This window comes from Herpailurus yagouaroundi, unplaced genomic scaffold (assembly GCF_014898765.1).
Source record: "Herpailurus yagouaroundi ecotype Mexico unplaced genomic scaffold, PumYag 188, whole genome shotgun sequence".
Taxonomy (NCBI): Eukaryota; Metazoa; Chordata; class Mammalia; order Carnivora; family Felidae; genus Herpailurus; species Herpailurus yagouaroundi.
The window spans coordinates 634,778-656,324 of NW_024412419.1; the positions used below are offsets into that span (position 1 = coordinate 634,778).

The following is a 21,547-nucleotide window of genomic DNA, read 5'->3' on the forward strand; positions in this document are numbered from 1 at the left end:
TAGTGGGGAAAAGGGACAGACTGCAATGCCAAGGGGTCATCATCAGGCAGATGAGTGCCATGTGTATACACACGGGGGCAGGGGGGAGAGGGAGGGACACCAGGGCTCAAAACACGGTGACACAAAAGAAGTACCTTCGGTGCCCTCAGGAGCTGACTTGACACATCCCAGGAAAGAATCGGGGAGCCCGACGGGAGGTCAATAGGAACTTTCCAGATGCAAAAGAATGAAGAGGACAGAGGCCCAGACACCCAGGGACACGCGTGCGGTTGGAGCAGGAGGAGAGAATGGGGCAAAATGAATCTCTGAAGTAAGACAGCAAACGACCCGACAAGACACGGGAAGTGCAGAGAACAAACACCACCACATCCCGGCGCCCGGTCCCCCCAGCGTCAAGGGCCCACGACCCTCATCCTCCCGCATCTGGAAAGCCAAGCATGTGTGCAGGGGCCAATCTGTGGAGTTCACAGAAGATGAACATAGCTTGCCTGATATCCTGGGCTCCAAGACCTGACGACAAAGGCACAGGAAAGGATTAGAATCTGCCTGTTACTATTTTTATTAGTTCTCTTTATTTGTAGCAATCATTCACTCATTTAAACCTCAAAAACATCATCATCTTTGTGGACATGAATTTTACATCTGCTTGATGATGAAGGCTGGGGGCAGGAAGCCAGGTGCCCAAGGTCACGGGCAGGTGCGCGGGGCCTGGGCCGACACGGACTGATGCTGATGAGGAGAGCCACAGGCCCCGACAGCCGTCAAGGCTGTGCTCTCCCCTTGTGCGGAAAGGCAAAAGAGCATTCTGAAACACTGAAATAAATGGAAAACTGAGAATCAAAAGTTTAACAAAATTAATTTAGGTGATTATTAGAGTTCTGCAGATCAGTACAATAAAACAGTAACAGCATTCCTTGTGATCTTGATTAAAAACACACTCATGAGTCTTTAGGCCGGGATCGCCGCGAAGGTTTCCTCCACATCTGAGCAACGCCTTGCCTTTATCTCAAGAGCAAAGCGCATCCTGGCAGAGACACCCTGATTTGAAGGCATCGTGGAACCAAGGTCATTTCCAGGGGATGTCACCTGAAATGCATTAAGTTCCTTTAAACAGAAGACTTGCCCTTTATATGCTAATTCTTTCAGTTCAAAGAACAACCCCACTGTTTAAAGGACAAGCAATGTTTGAGGAGATGTATATTAGAGACTTCGTGACTGAAACAGACCCCCGGCTTGCGGGACGCTCGGCCCCCGCTGGCCGGGAGGAAATGACATTGGCTTCCGCTTCCTCAGTAATCATACCTGACACACTAATTTTTCTGTAGCAAATAGAAATGGTCAATGTTCAGGCGACATAAACGATTCTGAAATATGTACTCCCAATGTCACTTTCCTCTCTTGGAGTTTAATTCATGAAAAGCTTTTGACCTCCTAATTTATAACTCAGAAGAGGAGTCAATGCCTTTATTGAAATTCAGCTCACGGTACCTTTATTAATTATAGATTTTAATGTGGCTTTAACATCTTGTGTCTCAACTTATTAGAAAAATATCTCTACTTTAGGAGACTATTTCTATGGGTGAACTTGGGTGTTCTGCAGCTAATTAGAAAGTGGAAGATATGGGACCACGCTGCCTGGTCCTACGGGAAACCCACAGCTGAGGTTTGCCTTTGATTTTAGAAGCTGCGTTCATGCTGAATGTTTCAGACGAGAACTGTTCTGCTTTCGTGATGTGACTCTTTTTTCTTCAAGTTTTTAAAAATTCCAGTATAGGCACCTGGGGGCTCGGTTGGTTAAGCATCTGACTTCGGTTCAGGTCATGACCTCACAGTTCATGGGTTCGAGCCCCGCATCTGGCTCTGTGCTGACAGCTCAGACCCTGGAGCCTGCATTGGATTCTGTGTCTCCCTCTCTCTCTGCCCCTCCCCTGCTCATGCTTTGTCTCTCTCTCTCTCTCTCTCTCTCTCTCTCTCTCTCTCTCAAAACATGAACAACCATTTAAAAAAATTTTTAATCCAAGCATAGCTAACATGCAATGTCGAATTGGTTTTGGATGCACAATACGCTGACCCAACAGTTCTACACGTGACTCGGGGCTCATCATCCTTATTCCCCCCACCTCCCAAACCCCTCCCCACTGGTAACCATCATGTTGTTCATTTGCTCTTGTTTCTTCAATTCCACCTATGAGTGACATCATAGGGTGTTTTGGATCTGGCCCCTGAGGCAAGGGAAACAAAAGCAAAATTAAACTATTGGGATGTCATCCAAAGAAAAATCTTCCGCACAGAGAAGGAAACGATCAACAAAACAACAAGGCAAAGTACTGAATACGAGAGCATAAGGCGGTTCTCAGCTTCCAAGAGTTTATTACACCCACCCCCCCCCCCCCCCCCCCCCCCCACACACACACCTTTTAACTGAAAACATGACACCTCCCTTGAGGCTAGCTTGCAGCCCCGGCTGACCCCTAGCTGTTACACACAGAAACTCCTGCTCCCACGACCCGGAGGCTCACTCAGCCCAGGTGGGTCCCCACACGGCACACTCAGCACAGTGGGTGCAACCGTGCTCCGGGTACACGCACGGCAGGGGCTCTCACGCGGAGCCCGCTTTGCTGGCAGCGGCTGCTTTGGATCCGGCCCTTCTCCGACTCTGCGGCCGGTGTGCTTCCCACCACAGTGAGGAGTGGCTGACACTCGGTCCTTCCTGCCTCGCTCTCAGGAAGTACTGTTCCACCGATGCCCAGGGCGTGTGAGCACCTCACCCCCTCAATGCTGGTAGCACACGAGCATCACTGTCCCTTCAGGAGACACTGGATGCGCCCGGGAGCCCCACTTCAGGGTCTGCGGTCAGCCTCAGGAACCCATAGGAATCACCTCAGGTCACCAAAGCAGCCACATCACAGACAGCTCTAGAAAGCAGAGCGGGAGCGAATTCTGGAACTTACAATCCGTGAAAAGCTGTGCGGTGTGCAAGGATGTGAGCATGAGATTCAGGCTGGGTTTGAGAATCATCATCCACTGGCTGCGTGACCTTGGCATTTAGATTTGAACTTTCTTAGCCTTGACTTTTTCATTGAAAACAGAGGTAAAGTCCACATAAAAGGCTTAGCACACGGTGAGCTCTGAATAGTCATTTGTGAGATTGTTTGGTCAAATGTTGGTTGCATCGGCACCGAGTTCCTGAAAATGGCAGTTTGTATCAGAAAACATACAAAACCGTATTTTTTAAAGGTTTGAGCAGTCCCTGCTTTCAGAGAAAGACACTGATTTCTTTTCATTCTCAGTTAATACTTCATTTTCATTTGAAAGAATTCTAACGCCATACAGGCCTGCAGATTAATGAGACGGTTGTACATCCGTGTGGGCTGAATAGTGAGTTCTCATTACACATTGAATATCGACATTCCACTTCTCTACCAAATCAAAGCAGCACTTCCAAAAATACTTCTAAGTGATAATGTTATTATCACTCGTTTTTATTTCCATTTTTGCCATGATTAGTTATCCTCGCATTCTCTTTATTTCTAATTTTCTAGCCACATCTTATAAGCAAAGGAATCTTAAGATGTATTGGCTAACTTGTGGGCTTTGCTCTAATTGCCTGGGTTCAATCCCACCTCTTGAAGTTACTGAGTTGGTTTGGGCAAAGCACCTGGTCTTTCTGGGTTTGCTCTCACATCTCCTCATCAAGGTACAAAACGCTCAGAGTCTTGTCTAGCACAAAGCGATCACTCAAAAATGTTAGCCACAATTACAGGGAATAAATGAAAACAAAAGTAATTTAACTGCTCCATCAGCATGTTCTTAGTCACGGTGAAGTTAGCACAAAGAACATGGGTACCGAAGAGGGCACCTGTTGGGATGAGCACTGGGTGTTGTATGGAAACCAATTTGACAATAAATTTCATATTAAAAAAAAGAAGAATGTGACACAGGAAGGAAGGTCAGGGAAGAATTGTTTGTGGCTGCAAGTAAATTCATAGAGCATTTATCCAACTCCCAACCACACAGAATGAAACACCATTATCAGGATTTAAATTTGAAAAAACTCACATGGCTTGACTTTCAGGGAGCTACAACTTATCATTTTCCAAATGCCCAGATTTGTACTGTAGAGATAGTAGTGAATTCCAGCCAACAGTGCTTTCTGCATTCTCAACAACATTAAATACAAGGCAGTGTTTCGGAGGTCAGATAAAATACAAAATGACAACACCATGGATTACACAGCAACAGAGAAAGCTGGCTTGAAGAGACGACAGTGGAATTGCAGAAGTAAAATGGGTAAAAACAAGTGATGAGCAGGAGGCATACAGCCGAAAGCAAAATCAATATTGAAGACTGAAAGTACCGTTAGACTAAAACCCTTCAAATGATATCACTTTTGATTATCATCATTATAACCAGTTTTTAAAGAAAGATTTTAAAATGAAAGGAGGTTTATAACAAATAGCATGAGCAGCTATTCATAAGACAATACAAGGCTACTTTAGCCTAAAAAGGCCATGCCTGGACAATGCCTGTCCACAAGAACTGAAACCACGGAAGCCACAGAATGTCCACCAAGGGGGGACGGATAAAGAGCACATGGTGTGTGCGCACACGGGTGTAACTTCTCTTATACGGTGAAGGAACCCTGCCATGGGCAACAGCACGGATGAAGCTGGAGGGTGTCATGCTGGTGAAATGGGCCGAGGAGGACACATCTTGCGTGATTACACTTACATGGGTCCCTGGAGTCCTCAGACCCACAGAAGCAGGGAGCGGAATGGTGGGCGCCAGGAAGTGGGGAGGGCGGGGGAGATGTGGTTCGGAGGGCGTGAACCTTCAGTTCTGCAAGATTCGGAAGTTCTAGAGGTGTGCTGTGCGATGGTGTGCCTGCAGTGACTACCCACTGGATACCTAAGCAGTCATCAGTGAGTACTTACTGTATACATAAACATTCGTTAGAGAGTATGTACTGGATACTTACCCATTCGTTAGGAAGGGGGTGCCTGGGTGGCTCAGTCGTGGAAGCATCAGACTCTTGATTTCAGCTCAGGTGATAATCTCATGGTCATGAGTTTGAGCCCCGTGTAGGGCTCTGTGCTGAGAGGGAGGAGCCTGCTTGGGATTTTCTCTCCCTCCCTCTCCCTCTGCCCCTCCCCCACTTATACGGTCTCTGTCTCTTTCAAACTAGATAAACTTTTAAAAAAGCCATTGTATTTATTTTCAACAGTAACAATTAGAATATTCATGGAGGGGCGCCTGGGTGGCTTAGTTGGTTGAGCGTCCAACTTCGGCTCAGGTCATGATCTCGCAGTCTGTGAGTTCGAGCCCTACATCGGGCTCTGTGCTGACAGCTAGGAGACCGGAGCCTGCTTCAGATTCTGTGTCCCCCCTCTCTCTCTGCCCCTCCCCCACTCATGCTCTGTCTCTGTCTCAGAAATAAACAAACATTAAAAAAAAATAATAATAATAATAATAAAAGAATATTCATGGAAAAAAGATTCCACTTATACTAGACTAAAATAGTTATCAAATGATGATATTAATATAAGATGTACAAAAACTTTAGAGAGAAAGAGTTTAAAGTTCTCAAAGACAAAAACCCTGAATATATGGGGATGTACACAATGGGTATAGATGAGAAGACATAACACAGTCCATATATCAATGGTCCCTAAATTAATCTAATGATATGATGCGTTTTCCATCAAAATTCCAACAAGATGCTGAAAGAATACTTCAACTGAATTTAATATCTGTATGGAGGTATGGAGGCTGGAGGCCAAAGCTTCGGGAGACCAAGAGTCAGACGGAAGATTCCCAACAAACAGCAGGAATTATAAGTGGCCTATCAACTTACACAATATGTCATGGATAATAAAAGGAACAGGTGGTCAGCAAAAGGACACAGATGACCTAGACAGATGTAACAATAGTGTATGGATGTATGACAGAGTGGTCACACAGAACAAGGGGATAAAATGAGCTATTTAGGGGGGGCCTGGCGGCTCAGTCAGTTAAGCGTCGGACTCTTGATTTCGGCTCAGGTCATGATCTCACAGTCGTGGGTTCAAGCCACATGTTGGGCTCTGTGCTGACAGCACAGAGCCTGCTTGGGATTCTCTCTCTCTCTCTCTCTCTGTCCCTCCCCCCTCTCTCAAAATAAATACCTTAAAAAATGAGCTATTTAAAAATAAATTCCATAAAAAAGAAGATACCACCAAAGTAGACATTAAGAGAGAATACTTACAACATACATCAAAGTATCACCAGCTTGTGCTGAAACCCCACTGCACAGCATGTTCGTCGGCCGGGCAGGGGTCTTACAACAAAGCACCACAGACCAGGGGCATAAAAAACAGAATTTATTTTCTCACAGTTTGGAGGCTGAAACTCCAAGATCCAGGTAGGACTGGTGCCTTCTGAGGCCTCCTTCTTTGGCTTGTGGACGACTGTCTTCATTCACATGGAGACATGTCTGTCTGTGCCCCGGTCTCCTTTCCTTATAGTGACCCCAGTCATGTTGACTGGGCCCCCAAACAGCCTGATTTAACTCACTTGCCTCTTTGAAGACCCTGTCTCCATTCTGAGGTACTGGGGGGCCCACTTCTACATGTGATCTTCACGGGGACAAAGTTCAGCTCATAATAATAGCAACAAGAAAGAGTCGACTAATCCAAACATGGACAATGCACAGAACACGGTAATTTGTAATAAGGAAATGCACAGTTAATCCTCTGGAAAGGCGGTCAGCCTCGCTAACATTTTGCATAAAACAGAACTCAAAAGAACCATGTGATGTTATTTCACGGGCCTAGGATTTGCCCCACGAACAAGTGTAAAGATGTGCACAAATGGGCGCTTTTGTACGCCGAGGCAGATGCACAAATGGGTCAACGTGGTTTGGCCAACGTGTGGGAAGAACCTTGCAGAGGCGCTGACTCCACGAACCCACGTGTGCGATCCCCGCAGAGATCGCCACACGCAGACACTACTGAGGCAGGACGCCACACCGTTTGTGATGGAGAAACACTGGAGTCCACACAAATGCCCATCAGTAGAGCAAACGCCACAACACCTTCAGTGCCCACTGTGGGCGCGGGGACTGGTGCCAGGTACACGGCGGTTGGGAACAATAAGCACTTTCCCACCCACGTAAAACTTACCGTCTGGCCAAGGTAAATATTCAGAAATTCTAGTCTGTCACTCCCCGGACAGACTGAGGTGCTGTCCTTCCCGCACCCACAAGGAGAGAAGGACCAGCCATGAGTGTTCACCACACCCCCTCCCAGGCCGATGTGCTCAGGACTCAGCTCCTCACACACCTGTCCCATCGTGGCACGTGAGCACACACCTGGAGATCTTGGGCCATAATGTCTTAACCCCGTAACCTCAGTGCCCACCGCGGGACTGGGAACCTGGGGTCCCACACGCTGGACAGGATGAGCAGGAAAACATCTACTCGTCAGCCGAGGCTGGAGGTTTGGGGCGAGGTGACCCAAGAATTCCAGTGAGAGGCGAAACGGAAAGCAACGGTGTGCTTCTTAAAGCAGGCGTGCAGTGCTGGCTTTCGTGACAGAGCAGGAGGAGTGACTCCAGTGCACAGAGCGCATCGTTCAAGGTGCCTGTGACATTGGCGCTCGGAACACCTAAAGGAACAACTTCCAACAGACTCAAACACGACTCCAAAGGCTGTGTTTAATGTGACAAAGTGCTTCTAAAACACACTTGAATTAACTGCAGAATGACTCTAATAATTCTGTTTCTGCATTACATTTTCAGCTGAACTTTGTTCACTTGTCTAAAAATACCTTCCTCTGAAATCCACCTGTCATCTTCAGAATCTTCACATAAAACTTTTGAAGTGATAATGATAGTACGTGTTCTTATTAAAACCTTAAGCGAAAATGTAAGCCAAAAATATTTCACATTGTTTTTCCAATGAAACCATATTTAGATACAAATTTGTTACTTATGCAACAAATATTTCTAGGATCCATTGTAAAAATATTTTTAAGACTGAATTTTCTTTCTTAAGAAAATCCAAGTCAAAATAGAACATTTATTTTCCCACACCTCTATTCACATATGTAGCCTACACACCTCATTTAGAGCATAAACTATATATTACACACACATCAATAACTGTGTCGTCTTCTCTTCTTGACCTTTAAGGTCATGAGCCAGTGAAAGAAGTCATTACAAACGGCAGATGGGCAGTCTGTTGCTGCACTGAATCCAGTGAGGACAATATACACTGAAGGCTCGGAGGAACCCTGACATCCTGCACACACCCAACGCTGTATGACACGAGTTACCCACTGGCTGCAGGGAGTTCTGGAAGGCAGCCTGAGAAATTTATGTGATGAGAGAAAAACACAACAGGGAGCTGCCCCCTGTTATACATGTGCTGTTTTTAGAAACTTCAATCCTCCTAGTAGAAATATCTGGAGTTTTAAGGCTGCAACCACACACTGTGTTTTGTCTTAGCCCACTCAGGTGCAAGACAAACTACCACACCCCCGGTCGGATACAGACTAGACATTCACGTCTCAGTGCTGGAGGCTGGGGGGCCCGGGTTGGAACACCCCTGCTGGGTGAGGATCCTTCCCCAGAGTCTTCACCATGTCTGCATGGGAGGGGCAGTGAGAAGGCCCCCGGGAGGGTGGAGCCTCCTGACCTGATCCCATGGCCCCACCTCCAACCACCAGCACCCAGGGCACTAGGATTTCAACATACGGATTTGGGGGATGCGAACATTCAGACCGTAACACGTTTCAACGACAAACTTTGATAGTGGAGAAAAACGCAGCAAACAAATGAAAACCCACCCAACACCCCACGCACACACATGCGCACGCACGTGCACGCACGTGCAGGCATATACGTGCATTCAGCACACATACACGTGCATACGCATGCACATGCACACACGTGCCCACAAAGCACACGTATGTACGCTCACACCTGTGCACACACGTGTGTACATACATGCACACGTGTGCACACAGATTTTATTGAGGCCAAGGCTGTGCTGTAGGTTTCCTTAAAACTTAGATAAGAAATCACCTGCATTATTGTTTCTCCCTCCCCTTCCTGAAAAAAAATAGAGAAAAACTTACTACCTTTCATTCCTGATGAACACGCCAGGATGGGGCATTCCATTCGGGCAGGCATGTGGCTTTGTCTCCAAGAACCATCTGTGTTTAGAGTAAAACAGGTGACAAATGAAAATCTTAGGATCTATAATGTATGCATTTTTATAAATGGAAAGACCAGATTGTTCGTTGGTTTATTCATTCTATTTAAAAGATTTGTCTAAAAACGTCTTTACGAAAAGAAACTAAAACATCAGGGCTTTTTTTCTCATTTGAAAAGTAGCAGACACAGACCTCTGCTACCAGCTACATGGAGGGACTGGGCCAAGCTTCATCTTGGGACCTAAACATCCGGAAAATGGGACGGAATATTTGAAATCGGTGTCCTCGGGTGCCAGAAGTCAGGCAGCAGAGGGCGGGCCCCAGACAGAGAGAAGGAATGATGTCACTCTGGGCCCCTGCGGTGGCTGTGGGAGCAAATCCTCAGGGTAGGATGTTGGATCAAGAAAACTTTAGGAAAAAGTAAGACGGTAATCATCAAAGTTGAGTTTTGGTAAGGCGACGTCCCCCTCAGACGCTACCACGGGCTCAAGAATGAAGTCTTGTCATCCACGGACGCGGATGGCGTAGTCAGTGTGTGACCGACGCGTGTCTACCCTGCACGAGGACAGGAGCCCGGGGGGCCGCGAGGCTGCAGAAGGGAGGGGTTTCACCGCAGAAATCACTGCGGCTCTGCCCTCTCGCACCCAGTGTGGCCAAGCGGAGGCAGAACTCTTCTTCCCGGTGAATTTCACGTGAAAACAGAAGAGGAGCTCTGGGTCTGCTGTCGAGACTTAGTGTGGAACTTGCCTGGCTCGCCCCCCAACACCCCCCCCCCCCAAAAACGCTTTCTTGCCAGGACGCCGGACGGCGTCCGATGGTCATCCGCTGAGGCTCTGGGCAGGGTAAGCGTTGGGGGTCCTTCCTCGCTGCTTAGGTCTCCGTGGCCCGGTCGGGGCCCAGTGTGAACGTGCGTGTCCGCGGTGCCGGCAGCGCCTCCCCGCCCCCGCCCCGCAGGACCTCTGTGCCTGTTCTGTGTTCTGGGAGTTTTTTATCACTTACCCAGCCCTTCCTCTGCCTGCCAAGGGGCAGAAACTTGCTTTTGGAGTCAGAGGCCGGCGAGCAGGGGGCCTCATCCCGGGCCGCTGACCGGTGGCACGTGGTGGCGCATGACCCCGGGATGGGCGGGGTGCCGCAGCTGGGCTGAGGGCGTCTGCCTTAGACAAGAGCAGACCAGGTTTCCCTTTGTGGGGAGAGGGAGAAAGGGACCCTGGTGCGCTTCTGGTGGGCGGCGGTGAGGCCACCGAGTCAGCAAATCCATGTCACCTCTCCCCGTGCACGGAGTAGCCAGGCCACCCAGCAGGCCAGCCATGCGACGCACAGAGGGTGACGCGGCTTCTGCGGCCGGAGGCCACCACGCGGGGCGGGCTTGCCCTTCCAGCAGCTGACGTCACTTCCTGATGCCGTGGCACCGCCCACCCGCTGACCGCAGACGTCACCTTCCCGACGCTGCAGTGCCGTCTACCCGCTGACCACTGACGTCCCCTCCCCAGTGCTGTAGCACCGCCCACCCATCCGGCTGACCGCTGACGTCACCTTCCCGACGCTGTAGCATCGCCTCCCCGCTGACCGCTGACGTCCCCTTCCCGGGGCCAGGGCGCCACCCACCCGCTGACCAATGACGTTACCTTCCCGAGGCCACGGCGCTGCCCACCCGCTGGCAGCTGAAGTCACCTTCCCGACCCTGTAGCGCTGCCTACCCGCTGACCGCTGAGGTCACCTTCCTGAGGCCACGGCACCACCCACCCGCTGACCGCTGACGTCATCTTCCCGACGCTGTAGCACCACCCACCCGGCTGACCACAAGCTTTCTGCCGCCCCCCCACCCCTCGTGCGTGCAGCACGGTTTGGGTATATTCACACTCAGGTACCTAACACAGGAGCTGCCGTGGACGGAGCTCTAGCACAGGGCAAGAGCTCACTAACTGCAAGGATCGTATTTCTTGATGAAATTCTAATCTGCTTGCACCCCTTCTCCATTAGCTCGCTGGCTTGCTCTGTGTCGATGGCCTGTCCCGTGTTCCTGAAAACCCCTGCTGGGTGACGTCCTCTTCTGCCGTCCTTGTTTGCAGGGTAGTAAGCCTTTCAAAGTGTTGTCTGGACGGGGGGTAATAACACTGTTCTACCTCCTCTGGAGAAACATGAAATATTCGGTCATCTGAAAATACCTTCCAAGTTGTCCCATAACAGGATTCTACGGCATCTTTGCACAAGGGAAAATGTGAAAGAAATAAAGGATTACTCAGTAGACACTGCCAAGTGGCTTTCTGTTAAACCTAAAGATGAGAGGGCTTTTTTTTTAATTTTGTAAGGAATATAATGATTTGGTAAAAATGTCTTTTACAACTTATAATGAAAATACGGTGAACATTTATTCTGTTAGTATTTTCACAAAACATTAGAAGTCCTCACAAAGGGGCGCCTGGGTGGCTCTGTCGGTTAAGCGGCCGACTTCAGCTCAAGTCACGATCTCGCGGTCCGTGAGTTCGAGCCCCGCGTCGGGCTCTGGGCTGACGGCTCAGAGCCTGGAGCCTGCTTCCGATTCTGTGTCTCCCTCTCTCTCTGCCCCTCCCCCGTTCATGCTCTGTCTCTCTCTGTCTCAAAAATAAATAAAACGTTAAAAAAAAAAAAAAAAGAAGTCCTCCCTGTCACTGAAGTATGCCATGGGAGTATGGCTTTCAGGAGTTTGGGCATAAAATTCCTCAGTTTTTCTCTTAGAGCTTAGTTTGTTTTAACTTGTTCTAAGAAACACTCATACAATGCTGAAGTGCATAGATTTCAACAATCGTGGTATTATTTTCCCTGAAACCACCCAGAACATTATTGTAACAATTCTTCATGAAAAACCAGTATGATTAACCTTTCGATTTATCTCTGACTATGGAGGATGCATATTTCAAAACAGGCTCTGGACCTTCTCTTGTCCTGTGAAACCAGCAGTATTTCATGGAAAATATGCGATGCAATCAGTGGATGTCTACTTTGGGCCATGATTTCTACTTACGAAAAAATATAGTGAATTCAATATGGTTCTTGAAAGCATTTTGAAAAGCTTTTTTCCTGGAAAAAAAAATCTCATAAATATGAGTAATCTCTCTTTCCATTAGTACAGCATGACATTTATCTTTGTAGGTTTAAAAACATGAATCGGCTGGCAACATATTTCTCAGGCAAGATTGCAGCCATTTTATTAGCGGGTCATTAACTGGAACTGTGGAGAGAGCTGAGTCATCGCGGACCGTGACAGGAGGCGGAGCCTGCGTTCTTGTCGCACAGTGCAGCACGAGGTCCTCGTCATATATGTAGTTATCTACTTGTCCCGCTTTTATCGAAACAGCAACTGGTAAGTGTCCTTCTTGGCATTGGGGATGAGGGTGTTTAGGTTACTTAGGCAAAGTGAAAATACATGGCAATGGTTTTGTTATCCGTGAAGGAAAATATCTTCTGACATTCAAAACTAGTCTTTGTGGGGGTGAGGGATCTTCTGGGGCTTGGTGCTTGCAGATACTTTTCCTGCAAATGAACTTCAGATATATTTTAAAAGACCCTTCAGGGGCGCCTGGGTGGCGCAGTCGGTTAAGCGTCCGGCTTCAGCCAGGTCACGATCTCGCGGTCCGTGAGTTCGAGCCCCGCGTCAGGCTCTGGGCTGATGGCTCAGAGCCTGGAGCCTGTTTCCGATTCTGTGTCTCCCTCTCTCTCTGCCCCTCCCCCATTCATGCTCTGTCTCTCTCTGTCCCAAAAATAAATAAACGTTGAAAAAAAAAAAAAAAAGACCCTTCAACCAAAAGCCACATATGCACGCTGGTGCCTGTCAGAGAAATGAGGCAAAGAAAGCCCGATTTGTACCTCAAGAGTCACAGTCCTTATGGGGAAACAAAATGTTCACACGCAAAGTATTACAGGACAAGATATATCATAAAGGCGGTGGTTCTGCTCAGCCCTGCAAAGTGGAGTCATGTATGTTTCCCTGACATTTTTACTGACCATGGAGAAATTGTGACTCCTACAGATACAACCCAGAGTCCCTGATGGATGATTGAGAGATGACAGACAGATGATCAATAGAGGATAGACAGATGAGACATGACAGATGATAGATGATTGACAGATGAGACATGACAGATAGATGATAGATAACAGATGACCGAGGGATGATTAGGTGGCTGGATGGATGCAGACAGACGTGGACACTGAGACACTATTACAGGCACCTGGCAGGAAGTTCAACCAGTTCTGTGTCTTTTGTCGCCTCACAACTGACGGGTATAGTAACTGGGATTTAAGCCCAGGCCTCCCAACTTGGAATCCCGTTGCCAGTCTTACTCCTGCTGGGCAAGCTCTGGGACTAGGGGAGCGGCAGGGTCTTCCTCCCTCCCACCCCCCCTCCTCCCCACACCCTTGCAGCCCCCACGTCCCCTCAGATTCGGGCTCCCTCACTCCTAACTTTGCTCCTCCTACACCTCCTCCTTCCCCTCTTCCTTTTCCCTCCCTCCTGCCTCCTCCCCCTGCACCCCTGATTTTCAAAGCTGACGTCACTTCGCCAGGAGATCCATGCAGAGGAATCTGAGGACACAACCACATCCTTGCACGCCCAACGCGGTCGGCCCTGGGCTCTCTGTTTTCCAAGTCCGGACTCCAGCGTCAGACCCCAGGCCCCCTTCTGGGCCGTGCCACATCCGGTCCAGGTGGCGTGTCTGCTCTGTGGGTGGCGCCGGGGACAGGGAGCAGCAGAGGCACAACTGTTCCTCTGCCTCGAAGCCTCATTTTCGCCCCCTATGACTTCACCTCCGCAGCCCTGGACGGCTACAGAGTCCAGCTCAGACACGCAGCCTCGGTTTCACGGGCGACCCACAGACAAGTGTGCGGTGTTTGGGGCCAGAAGTAGGTGTATGGGATCAGTGCGTCCTCCTCCTGTGCTGGCCGAAGTTAAGGTGCTCCCTGTATAAGTGCCCTTGAAGAAAGCCCCACGAGGACTCAGAAGGATAACGTGCTCCCGCAACACCGCGAGCAGGGCCTGTGCTGGGGCATTGATCCCCCCGAGACGGTCAGCCGAGCGCAAACGAAGCCGTCAGCCCTGCGGCTCTGCAACCAGGCCGGTCCACACCCGGAGAGGCGTTGGCTGTTTTTCCAGCACAAGATTCATGTCGCCTTCGGGGACCCCCCCGGACGAAACGTACACGAGGGCCCGACACCAGGCATGGAACCCGCTTCTTCGCTACCTCTCGGCGACACTTCTCGGCCCGGGTCTGAGGCTGCTCGGGGTTCGCGGGGCCAGCGAACTGGGAGCAGGACTCCCGCTTGCGCTTTCGGAGAGGCTGGAGCCAGGCCTGGGCGGGCACGCGGCAGGGCGGGGCCTCCAGGAGCTGCTTCCGCTTCCGCTGAGCACATCCTCCCTCGGCCCGCCTCCCCCTCCCCCTCCCCCTCCCCCTGCCCCTCCTCCTCCTCCCCTTCCTCCCCCTCCCCCTTCTCCTCCCCCTGCCCCTCCTCCTCCCCCTCCTCGTCGGTCTCGGCTGAGCACATCCGCAGCCCGCAGTGAGAGCGGTCCCGACCCCACAGTCACGTGGCAGAGAAGCGTTCCTTTTGCAAATTACCCCGAATGGAGCAAATGCGAGGTCACGCAGGGCCCACCTCCTGACGCCACGATCTTAATTAGCTCTTGCAGACCCGACGCCTGGGGCACAGGTGTTAGGACACGAGAAAACGGGAGACGCTCGGCACGTCACAAGGGCCCGCCGTGTGTTGAGATTTGACGGAAGGAGGCCTCGGATGGGACCCATGTGGGCTTTCAGAAAGAGCAGGAGGTCGTTTCACGGAACGTCCCCAAGAACGGTCAGTGCGTGCCCGTCACACGCCCGCGGCAGAGGGGCCGGGAGAGGCCTGGCCTCACGGAAGCTGCGTCCGGGTCGGGGCCGCGGAGGACTTAAGGGGGGTGGTGGCGTGAGGCCGCCCGGCCTCTGGGGAGGATGCGGGGGCCCCCCCTGGAGGCAGGCGGAGGAGCAGGGACCCGCCGTCATTGCGGAGACGAGCCGGCAACCGCCCCGGGAGGGACCGGGTCCAGCTCCGCGCGCCTGGGGCCAGGGCCGGCCCGGCCGGGGCAGAGAGGCCTCCGGGAGCCGAGGGCAGGGCCCACCGGAGCCTGGCTCCAGTCGCCGCCCTCACTGCACGTTTCCCTGGGCGCAGCCTCCCAGCTCGGAGCGGACGGCCGGGCCCCGGGTCTGCCGGGGCAGAAGGGCCACCTCCTGCAGGGAGACTCGCCTGAGCCACCCGCGCATGCCACCTAGAACACGTGCCTCTGCGAATCCAGGATGGCTGGGTTTTGATGAGGATGCACTCGGCACTTCCCCCAACTTTCAGAAGTGGAAAACGCCTGGGCCTCTCAGAAATACGTCCTGCAGGTTAGGTTATTGGTCACGTTCAGGTATATCTGTGATCTTTAACATCCGTGTGGGTGTGGCTTGGCCACAAACCGAGGTGTCCTCCCTGTGGCCTCACCATCCCCCACCCAGGGGATTCCAGTCCTCTTCCTATCCAAGGCACAGAGCCCAAATCTTTAGCTGTTCCTCCCTTCTGTCAAGAAAAATAACGTCTAGATTCTAAGTTGTCTGACTGCACATGCTTTCCCCTCGGTCCCTCGGTCCCTCGGCCCCAGAGGAGCAGGGCACTGGCTCTGGCTCCCGGGTGCCACCGGCCCTCCCCCTCCTCTCTGTGGGTCTGGTCCTGGCTTCACTTCGAGACCTCTCCCAACCCCAGGCTCAAACCCCAAGCTTTAACGCATCCTTTATTTTCTTTTATTTTCTGTAACGTTTACAATATTTATCACACTCCGGTAAATGAGTATTTGTAGTTATTATAATTATAATTATTATATAGTCATTGAGTTATATAGTTATTATAGTTGTTGAGGGAAGTCTCATCCTAACATAAACCCCGCGTTCAAGAGTTACCGTGTCTCACTTTTCCAACAGATCACCTGTGGACATCACTTCCCCTGGTAACTGGTCCCAGACGCTGGCAGTAGGGACTCCAACCTTCGGACTCAGTGAAAGCGCCTCAGAGAACGATGTGGATCCTGGGTTCTGGAAATGAAGTGCCTCAGGACTCAGTTTCTTTGTGGAATGAAGCATTCAACTAAATGAAGGTAAAAATAGGGAACCCTACAAGCTTTCTGCATATAAGATACAAGAACAGGTTTTTTCAGTGCACCTGTGCCTGGCACATTTTCCTAGGGACACCCCAGTCCTCCTGTTTGCCTCCAGGGTCATTGGTCACTCTGTGTGACATTCAGCTGGTCCCCAGGTAGTTCTCCCAGATGTTCCACATGCAGCTGGTCTCAATTCCTGTGCTTCCACGTGACATTTTCATATTATTTGAAGACTCTTGACTTGGACCGAGTTAGCATAAACCTCACCGGGTTTACTGTTGTGACACATGCACTTGTGTGTTGCTGGGCCATGTGTTTCCCTGTATAACCCGCCTGGTTTTTCACAGCCAGAGATGGGTGTAGTTAAAGCGCTCCAAATCACAGACCTCCAAGAATTGATGTACCTTTTTGATACATCTCCTTCCTGACAGGTCTACTTTTTTTCCATCTGGGCCAAATGGTAATGTAGTTTGGCCGATTTTCATGTGCTTGCACAGCTGTCCCCGGAGATCCTCATGCAGCTTGGACGACTGTCCCCAGAGACCCCGGTGCAGCCCGGACAGCTGTCCCCGGAAACCCCGGTGCAGAATTAGGGTTTTCCTTGGAGAGCCTTGCTAATCCTGTTCACTCACTTTTGTGAACAGTTTTATGTTAGGACACGAACAGTACGTTTATCCAATTTTCGGGAAACACAAAGCCAGGAAGCCTAGTCTATGTCAAGTGATAGTCCTGGCTCATGACCACCACAGAGATGAGATCAAGGGGGCAAAACGGATGAAATGAAATAACAGAAATGTCAAACCTACATTTGCATTAGAAACACACACGTACAGAGTGAGGAAGAGTGGGTTAGATCATATTTCAGCTAAAGGATTTATGGGATTTTAATTGGGATCAATACAATAAGTGACACTGTGGCCAGAAATGGATAGTACCAGGTCCCCTCCATCGACTCACATGTGGAAATGGAAAAGTCGGGAGATCCTGGCACCCAACACTGATCAGTGAAGCTTTCAGCAAAATAGCTAAATAGAGACACAGATAAAAACACTCTGAAGAGCACTCAGCACAGAGCATTGGGCAGCCATCTCAGGCATCAGCCAGAAATTATGGCATCTTTGATATTTCACATCCTTGTTATGAATACTTTATCATGGGAGGTGGAAATGCTGTGTGTCTCGAAATAGCGTGAAGCGATCAGATGAACTAGGTTTTCGTCGATGACTGGCCGCTCCCCAAGGCGGGATGGGCTTACAGATGGCGGTTACAAGTGGCGTCATGGGGCAAGGAAAACCATCTCCGCCAGGAGCAGGAGGCTGTTGGGTCCCACACACCTGGAGGCTCACATTCCTGGCTGAACCAACAGCTGGAAGAGAAGTTAGGGAAGAAATCCTACAACTTTTAGGGCTTCTTGTAAAAGAGATTCAGTGATTATTTGATTCAATAACCTTGTATGTATTTTAGTAACTTTGTACTTTGGGACAACATTCAGAGCTTTGAGAGCTAGCTGCCTGTAAAAACGGAGACAAAACAGTTGGACCAGGAGCCAGGCAATGGTCCTCCATAAGTTTCATCAGGACCCAGAGGTATAAATGCTTGGAAGTGGCAAATTTATAAATATTTGGCTCAAATAATCTTTTTAGATCATGTTTAGTAAGTCTTGATGTGTTTCAGTTGTGTTATGTCTGAAGATGTATTTCTTCTGTAGCCTCTACGGCCAGGGCGAGCGAGTCCAGCGCTATTTTCTTTGAGAAAGCAAACACAACTGCATCATCCCTTTGTCTCTGATGTTCCAAATGTTTCTTTAGAGCCATTTCTTGGAGGATGGTCAGTGCCTACCACGTGAAAATGTCCGGTGTTCTCGAGTGTGTAAGCATCCATCTGTGTGTGGGTTCTGCTTAGTAGATTGCTTCCGTTAAAAGATTTGCCTGATAAGCTCTTAAGTCGTAAGCATGCCGGTGTCTTCTGCTTCTAGTCAGTTGATTTAAGTGAATCTTAATCAAGATCCTCAAATCTCGTTCAGTAAAAACGAATGGACCCACAAAGCTAGTATCTGGCGTCACCTACAATTTCGGAGTGGATGTACGTCTGCACACCCATGCGTATTAATCTAACCTGTGGGAGGAGGAGGTCCGTGGTCCAGAGAGCCTGATTTAACTCCGGTAATTTCCCCCCACGTAGCGTCTTGGTGTGAAGGGTTGCAGGAAACACACCATGATTTTTATACTTTAGGAGGAAAGGTGGCTTTCACAATGTGTCAGAATCTTTCAGTGCAACGAACGGAGTCTGTGCACTCAGAAAACCTGTTTTGGATTTCTGATCCTTAGAAGGGGTTACTCTTGAAACACCGGAGTAACCGTGGCCTCTAGCAGGTGCTTTAACAACCGAAGTCTGAAAGTTCTTCAGCAGACTGTGGGGTACGTCCTGGCTCCCAGGGGACTGGTCGCCCCAGGGAAGACCATAAGCATCGCCTGGGACGCTGGGGGGCCGGCGCTAGGACCGCCCCTCTGACGCTGCTGCTGGCTTGGGGGCTGTCTCCAGACCTCCTGTGATTGTCTTCTCAGACTGTGATCCCGAGTCTCGGTCACCAGAAACCGTTGGAAACATCAAGCAGCCATGAATGAGGACTGGCTCAATCACGGACTGGCTGCCTCATTCCCTCCAATTCTACTTGCAGACCCGAGAATGTGTTTCCGTTCCTACTACATTATAAAGAAGCAGGAGAAAACTAGTTTCCTGTCCTGCACACGTTGATGTCCTTTAGGTCATTTTCAAGGATGACGCCGTGTCTTCATTAAGCTACTGGCAGAGAGACTGACCAAAGCACCTTGGTTTGCATCTCAGTAGATGAAAACGTGCCTGCAGGTGGAGATTTGCGTGGGCCGACCACGTGCGGACTCACCGCTTATGTCACCTGTCCCCCAAAGGCCCAGGAGCGCCCAGACTTCCCTTCATCTCAAGTTTGCCACTTGGTAAGGCTGTGTCTTCAACACCATCACCCAGACAAAGATTTCTTGTACCCGCCTGCACGCTCCTGCAGCATCACAGACCCATCATTATGACCTGGCATGTGCCAGCCAGCGCTCATTGGACGATGACACCCCTGTGCCCTGCCTCACGGCCCACAGGCCCTTGGGGACAGAGAGCAGGCAGTGCCGACCGAGGATAAGACAGACAAGGTCTACGCGGTGAAGTGCTGCTTTCCTTAAGAGAAAGGAAGAAAAGGAAATGAAAGTTGCTCGTGTGTTCAGAGGTCCCCTGAGAAGCCAGGACCAGAATACCCACAGCCACATGTGAGTCAGATGCACCCCTACAGACACAGTGTCAGCCGCCCAGTGACCCAGGTCACTCCCTCCCCACAAGGGCTCCACCGAGTGACCCATGTGGGGACTTCTCAGGGACCGAGGGGTCCATGATCCCTCTGATGAGGAAGGACGGCGCCTGGTCCCCGGCCATTCACAACATGGAGACACAGCCACGGCCCCCACTCTGCACATCTCCTGCAGATCCCAACATCCCGCCGTCCCTTTGGATTCTGCAGCCCTGCCTCGGCCCCTCCGGCACTGCCCTCCCGTGCTCCGGGTCCCCAAAGCTTCCATGCAAAGTTCTGTGGCTTCCATGGGATGTTCCCTGGGGCCACACAGCCCCGGCACCTTGTCCATGCACAGGCACGGTGCCCTGCGGGAGCCCTAGCAACGCCCCACAACGCATGCCTTTCGTCCGGTTTCTCTTACACAACTGACTTTAATCGCCAGCAGAGAAGACTCTTCGGCAAGCACTGAAACCCACCGATGTGCACTGTCTATGTGGGGTCTCAGGATGTGTGTGGCACGAAAGCCAACAATGAGGGTAACACACCGCCAGTGTTTCAGTGTGGGAATCAGAGCCGCTGCAAAACTTGCAACGCTTGTCGCTGCGAAGATTTTCGAACAGATTTTCTCCTTTTCAGATTAATTAAATAATGTATCTACTTTAAAGGACTTGCTACCATATTTGTCTTTTGTCGGTTTAGACAGAGGACCATGGCAGAGGACGTGCACGCGGTCACGTTAAGGAAACAGCAACTTCGGGCGCCGGCTTCCTAAAGCGGGACGCGTTTTGTACCTGGCCCGGAAACTCCTCTCCGGAGGAGGCCTTCTCCATCTCCGTCTTTATGACATGTTCTAAAGGTTTTCTTCCAAACTTTCCATGTTTTTTAGTTCCCTTTATATCTCTGTCTCTTGTTGTTTATCGTAAGCTTACTTGAGACGCTTGTATGATTTTATAGTAACCGTTCACACTGTGCTTTATGTACACTAGCGAATGTACATTGTATGATATTTAGGATACTTGGTGTCAGGTCCTGACTCGGCACCGTGTTGTCTGCAAACAACAGCTCCCGGCCAGTTCCAGCCGTGGCCGTGTCTGCATGGCCTTCAAGTTGAGAATGATTCATCCTCATCGCTTTCTGACGCCTCACCACTGACCCCACACACAGAAACCCACATTTATGGTCACAGTTTCTGCTGGAGTCCGGGATTAGGCGCTCGGGATCTCACAGGCTTCTCCCAGGGGGTCGGCCGGGCTGCGTCCTCATCCGCGGGCTCACCGGGGGGACCATCTCCAAGTGACGCAGGTGTAGGTGGAATCCAGTCTTGCTGCTGGGAACCACGGGCCCCAGGTCTCTGGCCGTCTGCGTCCTGAACACGGGGCTGCCTGCAGTTCCCCACCGAGACATCCACAGGCAGGTCATATCGTGGGTATTTCTTCATGGCCAACGCAAGAGCGAGAGACCCTGCGGAGATGTCCTGTAAGATGGAGTAGTCATTGGAGAGATCGATGGCTTGTCACCTCTGCCATATCCTCCAGGTTGGAAGCAAGCCACAAGTCCTACCCACGATGGGGCATGGGGTTCCTCCAAGGACATCAACACGGGAGGCAGGACCATCACGGGCACTTTATAGTTTCCTGGACGCACCTCCTTACTCTTTCAAAGGTGGTAAACATTTTTAATTCAATCGAAAAGGATAATGTGACAGATACTTCATATATGGCCCATAAAGCCCACAATATTAGTATTTGGCATTTTACAGAAACTATTGGTACACCCCAGACTTCATGGGCTATGCTGGGTGTGCAAACGCAGTGTAGTGAACGTGACCTGGTGTCCCCACGTCAGTTATGAGGAAGAGGAAGAGAAGACAGAAAGTCAGAAGCTTTGTTCTTTGTGTTGTGT

General features: G+C 50.3%; 2 long non-coding RNA genes across 2 annotated transcripts; one reads left to right on the forward strand and one right to left on the reverse strand.

Annotated features, from left to right (window-relative positions):
- Positions 1 to 543: 543 nt before the first annotated feature.
- LOC121044020 (uncharacterized) lies at positions 544 to 10,546 on the reverse strand. The gene is made up of 3 exons (XR_005797065.1): positions 10,194 to 10,546; positions 9,117 to 9,194; positions 544 to 813 (listed from the first exon to the last, which is right to left on the reverse strand). It is a non-coding gene; the product is annotated as an uncharacterized LOC121044020 (long non-coding RNA).
- A 4,298-nt stretch (positions 10,547 to 14,844) lies between these two features.
- Positions 14,845 to 20,309, forward strand: LOC121044021 (uncharacterized). Its single transcript, XR_005797066.1, has 2 exons — positions 14,845 to 15,020; positions 16,157 to 20,309. It is a non-coding gene; the product is annotated as an uncharacterized LOC121044021 (long non-coding RNA).
- Positions 20,310 to 21,547: the final 1,238 nt, after the last annotated feature.